Source organism: Oryctolagus cuniculus, chromosome 5 (assembly GCF_964237555.1).
Source record: "Oryctolagus cuniculus chromosome 5, mOryCun1.1, whole genome shotgun sequence".
Taxonomy (NCBI): domain Eukaryota; kingdom Metazoa; phylum Chordata; class Mammalia; order Lagomorpha; family Leporidae; genus Oryctolagus; species Oryctolagus cuniculus.
In genome coordinates, this window is record NC_091436.1 from 124,793,008 (window position 1) to 124,806,355 (window position 13,348).

The window sequence follows — 13,348 nt, forward strand, 5'->3', positions numbered from 1 at the left end:
ACCCAAGTCCATCATTTTAATGACATCAATTACAAATGTACTGTACTGTTTTGAAGACTATTATAAATAGTGGCATATGGTCATCACACAAATTATGAAAATAAGAGTCCTACCCTGATGAATTATTCAAAACTATAGTTTACTAATTCAGTAAGCACTCATTATTTCGTGTTTAAAGTTAGTTTTTAAGCCAATTCAAGAGCTCATTTATTCATGTGTCTGTTTATTTGCACCTAAATCTCCAATGACAGTGTTGTCCTCTTACATATCCTTTCCACAGACATACATAAGACCTACAAGACCATCGAGGCCAAGAAAAAACAATGGCAGAACTGTCACATCCCTTAGCTTAATGCTCAATGAAAGATGGTAGGCCAGTGCCACTCCCTCAGTACTGATCCAGGCAATACTTTCCATAGGATTAGAAATACAGGTTACTATACAAAATTCTGCAGTATACCCCATTGACTCTAAATCCTCTCACTTATCTAAACAAATTTCCTTAATACAGACTGTCACAAATGGAACCTTTGTTCCCTTTATTTTTAATCAGTGTTTCTCTGTAAGTTTTGTGCTATTTATCTTAATTAGTGTCTTTTGTTTCGATTATTTACTTGTATGAGTGTCACAAGAGTGACTGTGGTATGGCAGGGGGCAGATTTGACAATATTCTTTACCAGCTGGACAAGCCAAATCTGGTCACGCATTCCAGCTACAAATGCACTGGGAACATTTTTAAAGCTCGTAATTTATATTGCCAAATTACATCTTTTTAATTGCAGCAACAGATAGATTGCTAATTCCTTTAACAAATATAATTAATTCATTTAACAAACTATGTAGTAGACAGAAAATATACAAAATCCAGTTACGTTACACTCCCTCACAAAACAGAAAGAAAAAAGGAAATGTAAGCCTAGTTCTGTCACCAGTTTGGCTTCCTCCCACACATTTCCTGCCATTAAGCATGTTGCAGTCCATGCTTAGAGCAGAATTTGGAACACAGCCCAGAGCAGTGTTGAGAGAACAGCAACTGCACATAGTACATACTCGGGAATCACTTGTGGACTCACTGACCTAGGACTCATCTCATGAGTTTTCCCTTCTGAAGACACATCTTCCTTCAACACTTTCCTTCTCCATGATGTTAACACCGGCTTCAACAGCACACACACTTCCTAACAGTAAGCTTCAATCCTGATTATCATCACTCTTAGGTTGTGGGAGTACCTTTCCTACGGGCTTTCCTGCTTCCATATACTCCTTACCTCCTGTGTCTTCCGTGTCTTTGGTTCTTACTGCTTCCCCTATCCAAATTAGAACACCCCAGTTGCTTCAAAACACTAGAGCTCTTCTGTAGACAGAGATAGAATTTCTTCCAGTTCCTGCTATTCCACATCAGGCAGAAATCCAAAGTCTTTCCTTGCACATATCTGATTGGAGATCTCACAGGGCCACCCTTCGGCAGGCCCTCAACAGACTTTTCTAAATGACTTTTTCAGCCCTACATCATTAGCCCAATTCTACCCACCTGATCTGATCCACCCCCCAACATTTATTCTGTTGCAATCTAGCCTTTCTCTCCTTACTTCCTCCTCACACTCCCTGGTCTTTCCCTGCCCTGTGCCTTTAACAAATACCTTCAGTCCACTCATTCATTCATATATCTTTTCTTCAGGACTCAGCTTCCTCCAAATGATCATGTCTTTGTGAATTTCCATTACACACTAATGATGAGGTAACATATGCATTGATATAGAACTTTACAAATGACAAAACTCTTATTATACTCTATACCTTATAATCACTACTACTGGTAAATTTTATTATTCTCATTTTTCTACTGAAGATGCCAAGGCCCTAAGAAAAGAAGCACTTTGTCAAGAGTTGCCCCTCCCCCTGAAGACTCATCACAAGGGCTCCAGTTTTATAGCTCCAAGTCCAAATGCTCATTCCATTACTCCAGAACCTCTGCCAGTCGCTGCCTCACTTCTCTGTACCTTTTACAGTTAACACTCTGAACATGTGGCCATTTTCTAAATTTGTTAGCCTTACCTCCTATCCTCCACCTGTCTCAACTTTCGCCAAACCATTTTTTGGATCCATCCTTCCACTGACATCTCTTTTGTTGAGATCGCTGATAGCTTTCACATTACCAAATTCAGTATTAGTTCTTAGTCAGCAAAATGTGACACATTAGGGGCCACTCTTAAACCCTGAGTCCCTGGTTTCCTGAATGCCATGTTCTTTAGGCATCTCCTACCTCACTGGCTACACCTGCTTAGTTTCCCTCACTGGCTCCTCCTCTTAATCTGTTTGGCCCTCTTATCTAGCTAAATGGTTTTTACTGGTCTTAAGGCTTCAAATACCACTCCAGACTTGCTCTTTAGCCTGAATTCCAGACTCATGGCCTACATCCTATATTGACCTGGCTCTTCTAACACCATTCCATGCCTCCACCTACCACTGTGTTTCTGTGGCCTCATCCCCTATTCACTCACACTGGTGTTCATGCTACGCCTTAAACATGCCAAAAAGCTTTGCTTTTGACACTGCACTGCCTGGATCCTCCCCCAGCTACTAATGGGTGGCTCACTTTCTAATTTAATTTAATTTAAGTTCTGAATTTAAATATCATCCCATCAAGACCTGCCTGATCAACATGAAAAAGCATCCACCTTCCTCTACTGTCTCCATCTCCTTTCTGTTTTTTTTTTTATTTAAAAACACTTATCACTACCTGTATATTTTCATGTATTTATTTGTCAATTTATTGTCTTCCTCTTTCAACAGAACACAAGCTCCACAATAGAAAGAAATCTGTGTGTTTTGTTAAAGGCTTTATCCCAACACAAAGAAGAATGCCTGACATATGGGAATACTCAATAAAAACTTGAAACAAACATAATAGCATCACACAATAGAATATGTGCCCCCTAAAGTTTATTAATTCCAGTTTCCTGATAATGGGAGGTAAAGTAGTTAGGTCATGGATGGAGGCATAGTAGTTAGATAACAGATGGAGGCACAGTAGTTAGATACTGGATGGACCAAGTAGTTAGATCCCTACCACCCCCATGGAAGACCTGGACTGAGTCCCCAGCTCCTACTATAGCCTGGCCCAGCCCTAGTTATTGCAGGCATTTGGGAATAACCTGGTAGTGGAGTCTGTGCCTCTCTCTCTCTCTCTCTCTCTCTCTCTCTCTCTCCCTCCCTCCCTCCCTGCCTTTCTCTCACACACACACACATATATATCTATCTCACTGGCTTTTTTTTTCTTTTTTTTTCTTTTTTTTTTGCAGCATGGTAAGGTTTATTTAGAGAGTGTGAGAAGACTACACAGGCACATGAGGGCTTCATTTAGGGAGAGTGGGCAAGGAAAAGTAAAAAGGCGAATTTCATGCCCTGCTTTGCTTATCCTGGATCCACGAAGTAGAGAGAGAATAAAAGGGCTCTCATTGCCTTTCACATAAGTAAAATAGCTAATTCTTAAACTGAAAAACATATATATGTGAACAAATAAATATAAACATGTCAAGCTCTTATGGTAAGAATCCAAACTGAAATAAATTCAACTCACATATGGAAGAGTAAGGTTTGAGATTAAAGAAGGAATAAGGAATATGGGATTTTAACTCGAGAAATCTAGTCAGAAATAAGGAGAGGGGATGATGTTACATGCAGAAGGGGAAGCAGGGATGAATTAGGACAGGAGAAGGAAAGGGTAAGCTGATCAAAGCTACAGGTTACTGAAACAGGTTTTAGAAACACAGACTACAAAGAATGTTCTCTGGGAACAAGGTCTTTCTGTAGGGATGGAACATGGACCTTGTGGCTTTACATGAGTAGCACCCACCATACCATCTCACAACTGAAACACTAACAACAGCAGCTCTGGAATTCCAAGATGTTAGGAGATTCTATAAAACTTCCAGAACATTCCTCATGACATTTTCTCTCCTGTGCCACAGATCGCTACATGAATTTTATTTTAAATGAATATATGAACCTTGATAGGTTCATTAAGCTAACTGTAAAATTCTGTTAGCAGTTTATTTTTCATAGATTGTTAATGGGATTGTTTATATCAGAGAAGAAAAAAATTACCCAATTATTAATTTAATGACTTCATTTACATGGGAAAAATAAATAGAAACTGACGGGGGTTATATTATATTTTCCAGTTAACACATTTTTTGGCACTGAATGAATGGTTTGTTTAAGTTATCTCAGTTGGTACCTTAGAAATTCAACATTTCTTCCTGATATTTCAATGTTATAAAAGCAAAATACATGGCCGGCGCCGCGGCTCACTAGGCTAATCCTCCGCCTAGCGGCGCCGGCACACCGGGTTCTAGTCCCGGTCGGGGCGCCGGATTCTGTCCCAGTTGCCCCTCTTCCAGGCCAGCCCTCTGCTGTGGCCAGGGAGTGCAGTGGAGGACGGCCCAGGTGCTTGGGCCCTGCACCCCATGGGAGACCAGGAAAAGCACCTGGCTCCTGGCTCCTGCCATCGGATCAGCGCCGTGCGCCGGCCACAGCGCGCCGGCCGCGGCGGCCATTGGAGGGTGAACCAACGGCAAAAGGAAGACCTTTCTCTCTGTCTCTCTCTCTCTCACTGTCCACTCTGCCTGTCAAAAAAAAAAAAAAAAAAAAAAAGTAAAATACAGGCTGAAGCTATGGCATGGTGCTGGCAATCCCATATGGGTGCTGGTTCAGGTCCCAGCTGCTCTACTTCCAATCCAGCTCTCTGCTATGGCCTGGGAAAGCAGTAAAAGATGGCCCAAGTACAGATCCGACCACTGCAGTAATTTGGGGAGTGAACGAGCAGATGGAAGATTCCCTCTCTCTCTCCACCTCTGCCTCTCTGTAACTCTGCCTTTCAAATAAATAAATAAAACTTAAAAAGAGAGAGAGAGAGAGAAAGTGAAATATAGACACTAAGTAGTTTCAATGTGAATTTAAGATGCTTAGCAGGGGCCCAGTACTGTGGTTTATCGAGGAAAACCACCACCTGTAGTGCCAGGATCCCATATGGATGCTGGTTTGAGTCCTGGCTGCTCCACTTCCAATCCAGCTCTCTGCTATGGCCTGGGTAAGCAGCGGAGGACAGCCCAAGTGCTTGGGCCCCTGCACCCACAGGAAGACCCAGAGGAAGCTCCTGGCTCCTGGCTTCAGATTGGCGTAGCTCTCTCTCTGCCTCTCCTTCTCTCTCTGTGTAACTCTGACTTTCAAATAAATAAATCTTTTTTAAAAAAAAATGCTTAGCAAATATTCTGCACTGCCTGTAAGTTAGCACCATTCTTGTTTTTAACCTCCCACCCCAGAACATTATTGCTTAGTTCCCAATCAGTCAGTTAGGACAAGGATATTTGTCCTTGTCTATGCCTGTACATTTTAGAACCATCTTTGCACATTTTTCACAGAACTTTAAAATACAACAGTTGTCTGAGTCTCTGTTCCTTCCTCCTTGGTCTCAGTCAAGTGCCATTGCCCTGGCTTCTTTCTTCTGCACTGTTCAGCAAGGCAAACTCCCCAACTTGTGGCTGCTCCTTCTTTTCCTCTACCTCACTTGGCCTCCCTGACACTGGAAGTCAAACGCTGGAAAAGCTGGTTTTGTTTTCACAGGCTTAGAATACAAAATAATAATTCCCATTAGATGTCCAGGAAGACTTTGTCACTTGAAGCAAGGCATTTGCCCAGCAGGATGCTTTCTTATTTCTCAGATGACCTTATGCACTGACAGCACTATCCTATCATCTTCTGTGTTTCTAGAATCCAGAAATAAGAAAGGGCATTGTTTGACACTGGGTCTTCCTTCCACCTGCCCTTCACCAGAGAAAAAGAACCACGTCACCTAACTGATTGAGTTACCCTAACCTAACCTTCAGTCTTTCTGTAGAGAGAGGTTAAAACACTACCTTTCTTTTCCATCCCAAGGAGTGAGCAAGCTGCCACATGAAAGAGACAATCTTTGTCATTACACATATTTTCCCCTTATTAAATCCCTGCTGCCTTAACATATACAAAAACAAAAGACCAAAAACTACAAACACATTACTCCCAAAACAGACTTAAATTGTTTTTTCTTCCTTGTGCCTGATTCCTACTTATCTTCTCATAAAAAGCATATAGAATTGGTGAACTTCTAGGAGTAATCCAAAAGTGCTGCGGCTGCAGAAACTTAGTAACATCTTTTGCATTTCTCTTTAACAGCTTGCAATCTCAGTTCTTGGGTTTTTGAATCATTTTTAAATGTGAAATGTTTGGGGCCGGTGCCGTGGCTCACTTGCTTCATCCTCCCTGCGGCGCCGGCATCCCATATGGACACCGGGTTCTAGTCCCGGCTGCTCCTCTTCCAGTCCAGCTCTCTGCTGTGGCCCAGGAGTGCAGTGGAGAATGGCTCAAGTGCTCGGGCCCCTGCACCCGCATGGGAGACCAGGAGGAAGCACCTGGCTCCTGGCTTCGGATTGGCACAGCGCCAGCCATGGTGGCCATTTGGGGAGTGAACCAATGGAGGGAAGACCTTTCTCTCTGTCTCTCTCTCTCACTGTCTATAACTCTGCCTGTCCAAAAAAAAAAAGTGAAATGTTTAACAGAAATGTGCAGCACTGATAAGTCCCTTAACTTCTCAAGTCCTCTTTCTCACTTGTAACATGGAATCCTCTCTACCTACATCACTGTGAAGTCGTCATTGTTAATAAAAACTTTGTAAACCACACACATGTACAAGATTGATTTTCTTATCAGACCAGGCCAGAAGGCAGGTCTGAGCACCCTAAGCTAAGGCTGGTAAGGACCACTTCAAAGGATGAATGACATAGAGAGGTGAAGCCCAGAAGAAGTGTGAAGAGGGGATCCTCAAAGCAAGATTATGGTACAAAACAGCACATTCATATTTGCTTAGCATCCCAGACATCGCATGAGCACCTAGATGAATAACGACGAAAGGAAAACAGAGAAAAGGACAGCCAGAAAGACAATCTACACGAAAAAGTAAGTTATATTCTGAAGCAGAAAACCAAATCAGGAAATGAATAGTCCAGGAACTCTCACGCAATGAGACTTCAGAAAGTTCACAGAAAGTGGAATTAAAGAATACAGTATTTTGGTACAATAAAAAATTGTAATCCATGGTTTTCCATAATACACATTTTCTAAGAACTTTCTGAAGGCCCCTCATATCTTTAAAGGAACAAGAATAGATTGACACCAATTTCTATAACATAATTATTGAAATGCACATCTTTATCAAACAGAAGACTTATCATCTTGAGATTAAGAATCTCAGTGTTGGAGCTGGCGCCATGGCATAGTGGGCTAAGCCTCCACCTATGGCACCAACATCCCATATGGATGCTGATTTGAGTCCTGGCTGCTCCACTTCTGATCCATCTCTCTGCTATGGCCTGCAAAAAGCAGTAGAAGATGGCCCAACATGCTTGGGCCCCTGCACCCGAGTGGGAGACCTGGAAGAAGCTCCTGGCTCCTGGCTTCGGATCAGCTCAGCTCTGGCCATTGTGGCCACTTGGGGAGTGAGCCAGCAGATGGATGACCTTTCTCTCTGTCTCTCCTCTCTCTGTCTGTAACTCTGCCTCTCAGATAAATAAATAAATCTAAAAAAAAAAAAAAAAAAGAAGAAGAAGAAGAAGAAGAAAAGAATCACAGTGTAGGGGTTGCATTGTGGTGTAGCAGGTTAAGCAGCATCCACAGTGCCAGCATCCCATATAAGCCCCAGCTGCTCCACTTCCAATCTAGCTCTCTGCTAATGGCCTGGGAAGGCAGCAGAATGAGGCCCAAGTGCTTGGGCCCCTGTACCCACGTGTGAGACTCAGTTGAAGCCCCTGGTTCCTGGCTTCTGTTGGCCCAGCCCTGACCATTGCAGCCATTTGAGAAGTTAACCACCAGATGGAAGACCTGTCTCCCTCTGTCTCTCTGTCTGTAAATCTGCCTTTCAAATAAATAAAATAAATCTTAAAAAAAAAAAAAAAAGAATCATGGTATAGCTCAATTCCTCCTCATAATTAAAACAATAAAATCTGGAAGATGTAAAAATCATATAAAATGAAGTGAACATATATGCACACACAAATATGCACTTAGGAAAAATATGAAAAGTAATTACATTAAAATATTAACTGAGATTATCTTTGGTATTGAGTTTCAAGTGATCTGATCTTTTTTCTTATGTTTCCTGCACTTTCTGAAATCTGTAAGAGACATTCATGGATATAAAGCATCCTGCAGAGCCTCACAAACTAAGGAAGGTTAATTTTCATCTGCCACCCCCAAACCCACATTTTAAACTAGATGAATGTTAGTTACACTCCCTTAAGCTTTCAGCTTTCAAACCCTTTCTTCAAACCCCGGTGTTCTCAGGAGCCCTCTGGGGCAGGCACAGAGGCGCCCTCAGCTCTGCTGAGAGGGAATGAGGCAGGGCAGGAGCACGGACGCTAAAAGGTGCTGCTAAGGAAATAGGTCGACAGCTGACGGAGAGAGAAAGGAGGCAGAGAGGGTGCACGAAGGAATGACAGACAAACTGAGACAGAGTGGGAGGCTCAGGGCTCAGGGCTCCGGAGGGCGGGAGCATGTGTGAGCAGAATGGTGACTGAGATGTGGTGTGGCCAGAGAGTGCACAACTGACAACGACCTATGAGTTTACAAGTCACAGACTTTTACAAGATACTAAGGGGGAAAAAAGCTGAAAAGTCTGTTCATTTCCTAAACAAACTAAGCCTGATACATTCAAAATAATATTGCACACTCCTCTTGGCTGTATCACCAGTTCTGCTGGTAGCCTTTGAGAAGTTATTTCAATTTTTTAATATTATTAGAAGGAATTAGGCTATACCCTGATTCTTAACCTCAAGATGATAAATCTTCTCTTTGGTAAGGATGACTAGTTCATTATTTGTGTACAAAAATTTGAATGCACTTAGCATTCAAAGTCCCTAAGACACAGTAGGCATGGTAAAAATGCTTGCCAATTAATGTAGAAATAAAGGATATGGAAATCTTATCAAAGCAGATTTTCTTTTGAGGGTTAGCTTATTTTAATCACTAAAGTCTAGAAATCAAAAGGATCCCAGATTCAATATTAGAATTTCACTGGAATATAATTATGTCAATTAAAAATAAAACTTTTTCAAAAAAGGAATTTCAACAAATTGCAGCAGGAATTTGTAAGTTGTATAGAGATCTTGAAATTTATGATCCTAATGTATAAAAAATAATGTTTTAAATCAGTCATCTTAAATCATTTAAAAAACATGAGCATTCCAGTAGCCTAGCTAATTGTGGAAGAGACCAGTGTGGTTCCATTTTCTTGATGTGAAAAAAATATCAAAATCAAGCCCAAGAACTGTCCAAATAGCACCAGGGACAGACCTAGGTCAGCTATGATTCAGCATCGTGAGCTCCTTGCAGTAGCAAAACAAAACAAATCTTCTGTTAGATTTTTTGGGGAGCAATTTATTCCAATTTAGGAAGGAATGAAAGGAAGCATTTAAAAACTAACCGGAAGTATCACCTGTTCTTTCAAACAAGATTTCTCTCTTCCCCATAAAAGTTTTTATTTACAGCTATATTTGACACATCCTGTTGCGTTCTTAACATAGAGGCACTCAACAGATGCAGTACTAACCAGAGCCATCTATCTAGATCATCAGATTTCCTTCCCCTGGCCTGTTTGCATCATGAATCTCATGCTACAAAAGCTACATTTCATCTAGTGTCAGCTTTTTCCCAATTCAGTTGTAAATCTGTATTTACTTATATTTCAGTTCTCTTAACAAAAATAAACAAACAGGTGGTGGTTCCATACCACAAAGGGGCTTTTGAAAGCTGTAACTGATAATGAAAGGTTGACCCTCAGCAAAAATGAATGAATTGGGTATTGTAAAGTCCCTTTCTATTAACTGATTTCCACTGAAATGCTACCACCGGGCTAGCAGGTAACAAATTAACTACAATTAGTTTCTCCATCCACCACCCTCAGGAAGGTTCCTGGACAACTCCAGAGGAAAGCAAAGGAGAGACCCATCTTTACTTTTTGTTACTCATAGCTCTTCCAAAGAACTGTTGTCCCAGGTCTCTCAAATTATAGGATTATATATTATGTAATATATAGAAAAAGCAAAAAAAATTAGCTTTGTAAAAAGTAAAATGGGCACTCATCGTGCATTATGGACCATTTGTGCTTTCCTAATTATAGAATCCAAAAACTCTTGGATCCCTGCCCTCTGTAAATTTCCTTGTTGCATCTGTCTGTGCCAGCAAGGTATCACTCCACAATACCTGGGAGAGTCCATGTGGGAATCCCCTGAGACGTGATCAAAGCACAGGACCATCACTATCCAAATCATTGGCTCTGTTCTCTTTACAAAACCCTCTGTCCTTCTTGATTGCACTTTTAGACATTATGTTTTATGAGCTCAACCTTCTGTAATGCCGTGACCTAGCAGCTCACTTTGTCTCTATCACAGTTCCTCTTAAGAAAAGGGAGGTTGGTTCAAAAATCTTAAGTCACAAGTCTTTGGGGAAGAAAAGAGCTCAAGGAAAAAGGCCAATGATGCCTATGGGTGCACCAATGGATCAAACTTCAGTTGCCTCAGATAAACCAACGTATAATCTATTTCATAGCTTATTCCTTTAGGAAAATACAGCTAGCCTCAAAGCTAGTATTTCAAAGCTATTACAGAAAATATGGAACTGTCTCTCCCTTGTTCCCTGCATGTGTAATGATGAGACTTCATTTGTACAAAGTATTCAGGAAAAGGGCTCCTCCTTTTATTTTTTAAGATTGATTGAAAGGCAGAGTGACAGAGAGAGAAGGACAAACAAGATCTTCTATCTGCTGGCTCACTTCAAAAAGGGCTGTGCCAGGAACTCCTTGAGCCTGGAGCCAGGAGCCAGGAACTCTGTCTTGGTCTCCCATGTGGGTGGCAGGGTGCCAAGTACTTGGGCCATCCTCCATTGCCTTCCCAGGTGCATTAGCAGGGAACTGAATCCAAAGCTGAGTAGCTGGGACTCAAACAGGTGCTCCAATGTGGGATGTCGGGGATGCAAGCAGCAGTCTAACCCACTGCACCACAGCGCAGGCCGCAAGATGGTTCCTTTCTAAAAAGACTAACAATAGGAGAAAACCAAATCTCTCTTCAGCTGATTTTCCTTCCCACTATCCATCCTTTGGCCTCAAGAGCAGAAAGGGAGGGTTGCTAATCTCCTTAGGGTAGTAGTTCTAAAGAATCCTTAGAGGTTGAGATTGAAAGCAAACTATCTGGGAGTGAGGAATGAGGGAGACAAAAATGTAGAAATAATGAAAAGGACTAAATAAAGACCAAAGCGCCAAACAAGGCCACTAAGAAAACATTACAGACGAGGAAGAGGGGAGGGCAGGAACAGAAGTGGGTTGTGGCTTCTGACCCCGCCGTGGGCTACCGGTGGCTCTCCAGTGGTGATGATGCTTTGGAAAGGTAAAGGGTCTAAATGTGCTTGATGATCCAGGGAGCCCAAGCTATTTTGGGAGGAAAGAAAAACATGTTTTCTGAATATTTTTCCTTCCCCTTGCTTGACACCACACCCACAGCCCTCTTCCCAGTCCTGTCACCTGTTTCAAAGTCTGTTTCTTTAATTTTTTTTTTCCTTTAGAGAAAACTATATCTACAAAACAAAGACCTCAGCTGAAAATACTACGTGAGTGTTGTATTCTTTGTTTGCCACAGTTTCGTCAGTGAACTATCATGACTGCTTGAAACAAACCATCTACAGACATGCTGACTTATTATGACAAAAGTTGCTCAGACGGGCATTTAACAAACAAACGAGTAGATTAAAGAATAAATGTAAAAGTGAAGACTCTGCTGCTTGGCTCCTCTGAGAAATGCTAACCCAGGAAGCAGAGCCCTGTGCTCGCCAGCAGCTCCAGCTCCGCGGTCAGAAAGAACGGCACAGTCAGCCTGTCTTTCTCCCACCAGCTCTGCTCAACTTCTTCACTTCTCTGCCAGCTTTTAGATGCATGAAGTTTTCTGTTTTCAGAAATAAATCCTGCCCATTTCCTCTCTTCTTCCTTCTCTCTGATGATAATTTCCTTGAGGGTGATTTTTGGATTGCATCTGTGAAGCTCAGGTTATACAAAGTTTTTAGTTTCTCCCAGTAGGAAGAGAGCCGAGAAAAAGAAATCAACTTCATAAAACCCTATCGTTTTTTGTATCTGTAATATCCAAATAAAATAAACCTGAATTTTTCTAACAATAAAACATCATCTTCTTCATTATTAAATTCTCAATAATGCATTTATTCTAATTACCAATAGAAAAAAATTTTTTTACTAAGTGGCAGATCTGTTTCTCTTTTTGGTCATATTTTTCTCAATTAAAGATTTTAATGGCCATTGAAGCAAGACAAATTACCCTCATCATTTATGTCTACAAACCTCTGAGAGTCTGAGCTTCAGAATTATAATGGGAACCAGAAATCATGCCTTTGATTTTTAAAAACAGAAAGGTGGCACTTCGCTGCCCTTCAACACAGAGAATCACTAAGATGGAAGATGATTTGAAAATCCCTCAGCCTCTGGTAACTCATTCTATTTAAAAATTCTTATAGTCAAGAAGTCCTTCTTTAAATCTAACCTAAATCTATCATGCTTCAGTTAAAACCTATTCTTGTTTCTCTGATTTCACCAGAAACCAAACAGCTGGTCACCATACATGGCTTAATAACTCTCATAATTTTGAAGTCTGTTATTAAGTCATTTTTCAGTCTCCTCTTCTTGAAGCTAAATAATCCTAAGTCTTTCAACTTATCCTTATAGGTTCAATTTTACAATCCTTTAATCATCATCAATGCTCTTTGCTAAACATTCTGAAGTTTTCCATGTTGCTCTTATGTTTTGAAACCCAGCTCACCTTTGGAATTGCTTCTCATTGTCCATAAAAGCCCCAAGACTTTAGTGCATTACACACAATCCTAAGAGATTCTGTTCAAATAGGTGACCTACTGCTTTGTGTGGGTTATTTTTAGAACAAGCCCCCTCCTATTCCTCTTCTCTGAGAAAAAGCATGTTCTTCAGAACCCAGTACCCACACCAAGCGCAGGTGCCGAGCAGCCAGTCCCCACCCAGCTGTCCCAGCCAGTCTTCCCCACCAGTGCACTTCCCCATCTTTCTCAACCTGCTTTCCCTACCACCCTGGGTCTCACGGTAACCTGCTATAAAATTAGTAACTAGCTAATCTTATCTGATCCACTTTTTAAAACAAAGTTGTTAACCAAAAATGGCCTAAAATGTGTTGTCCTCTGCGGATAACATCTATGAACATCCTGCCCTCAAAACCTTAACTCAAAGAAAGAA

General features: G+C 41.3%; 1 protein-coding gene across 11 annotated transcripts in view; it reads right to left on the reverse strand.

Moving 5' to 3' along the window:
* The window catches only part of RUNX2 (RUNX family transcription factor 2), a 358,973-nt gene that overhangs the window by 209,149 nt on the left and 136,476 nt on the right, over window positions 1-13,348 (reverse strand). The gene's annotated exons all lie outside the window — the stretch shown is intronic.